Consider the following 1,694-nt stretch of genomic DNA (forward strand, 5'->3'; position numbering starts at 1 on the left):
CAGATAATATAAGGCAAGAAACAGTAATATGGGGGAGGGAAATTGTAACCAGCGGATCCCTTAATAGGGTTTGACATAAGTAATAATAAAGCATAAAATATTAAGGTTAGGGTTTAGGGTTACCAACACTCGTAGCCTTGGCGGTCAACAAACCCTGAAAACTGAAAAGGAAAGAAGAGAGTGAGTGTATTATTTGTTCAGAGGCAACTACGGTTAACCCTAAAAATAGACATAATAATACAGAAAAAGGGTAAAAGAAACTTAGCTTCGATTGATGAAGGTTGAGAATTGGAGGTAGCTTGAAGCATTGACTCTGACCATCTGATAATTGAATAGAGAAATAAGAGGAAGTGAGTGTAGAGGGATTTCATTGACAGGGGCAATCAAACCCAAATTAAAACAAAATAATAGGCGAAAAATATTAAATAAGAAGAAATTAGAACTTAGCTTCGTTCTTTGACGTGGCGCGCAGTCGGAAGGTATTTGTAAAGCCAAACCTGGAAAGGCACAGAAAAAATAAATGTATTCAGTGTAGGTTAATTCTCGTAAACCCTGATTAGGGTACGAATTGAACAAGAAAATACGAACGATTTTAATTAATTATTGGTCTCGCGATCTAATTAATTAAATCGGAGAAGAGAAAATAATTATAGTCAAACAAAGGCATTTTTTTTGATTTTATGAATTAAAATAAAATAAATACGAATTATTGAAGATATTAAATGTATTATCTAATAAAAACAAATAACAAAATAAATGTCATAATTATTATAAATAAGTAAATAATATAAACAAGAATAAATAATAAATAGAATAAAACAAATATGTAAAAGAAAATAGCATAAGAATAAATATAACATAAGTATTATAAAATAAATAAATAAATATTATTTATAAAATAAATAAATAAATATTATTAGTATAAATAATATATATAAATAAATGTTATTGTTGTTATAAAAAAAAGATTAGAAGAATTTTAATTTGAAAGAAAAATTATTAAGTAAATAAAAGGAAAACAACGTAAAATTAATAACAATAATAATAAAGGAGATTAGAGATCTTAGCTTATAATCTGGTGTGGTTGGCTTTTGAGGGTGTACCATGGACGCCATACTTTCTGGGCGTTAGATCAATACTTGGGATGATCAAATGGTTATTCGTTGAGGGCACACGATAGACCCTCGCACGATCATCGCGTGGAATCTGCGGTGAAAAGGTTATTTGAAATTGAAAAACAAAATGTCGTGGGGCTGGATCGAACCAGCGTCCTGGAGACGAAAGCCTCAAACGCGCCCCTCCTCTTCCACTGAGCCACTTGTGGTTCGCTGAAAATTAGAACCCATAAACAAAATATATTGAAAATAAACGATCTAAAATTTAGAACAAACAGCAACCGCGCGCCCCCTGAGTCGTCTTCCTTGTGGAGGATATTTCAGAATACCATCTTTTTGGCAACAGTTTCTAGACGTTACCATAGCCTGCAAATACATAACTCGCAAAATACCATGAATAAAATCCAATTAAACACACGGTTTGTTCTCAAATCTCTTTCTAAACACGATAGGTCCATTGATTTGGGTAAATCTCAAGCTTAAATAAAACCCCCAATTTGAGACCTACGAACCCTAACTATGGTAGATTATCAATCCTGCATCAACACTCAAATTAAACCATCCAGAAACAGTCTATGC

Source organism: Vicia villosa, unplaced genomic scaffold (genome assembly GCF_029867415.1).
Source record: "Vicia villosa cultivar HV-30 ecotype Madison, WI unplaced genomic scaffold, Vvil1.0 ctg.000217F_1_1_2_unsc, whole genome shotgun sequence".
In the NCBI taxonomy this organism is placed as follows: Eukaryota; Viridiplantae; Streptophyta; class Magnoliopsida; order Fabales; family Fabaceae; genus Vicia; species Vicia villosa.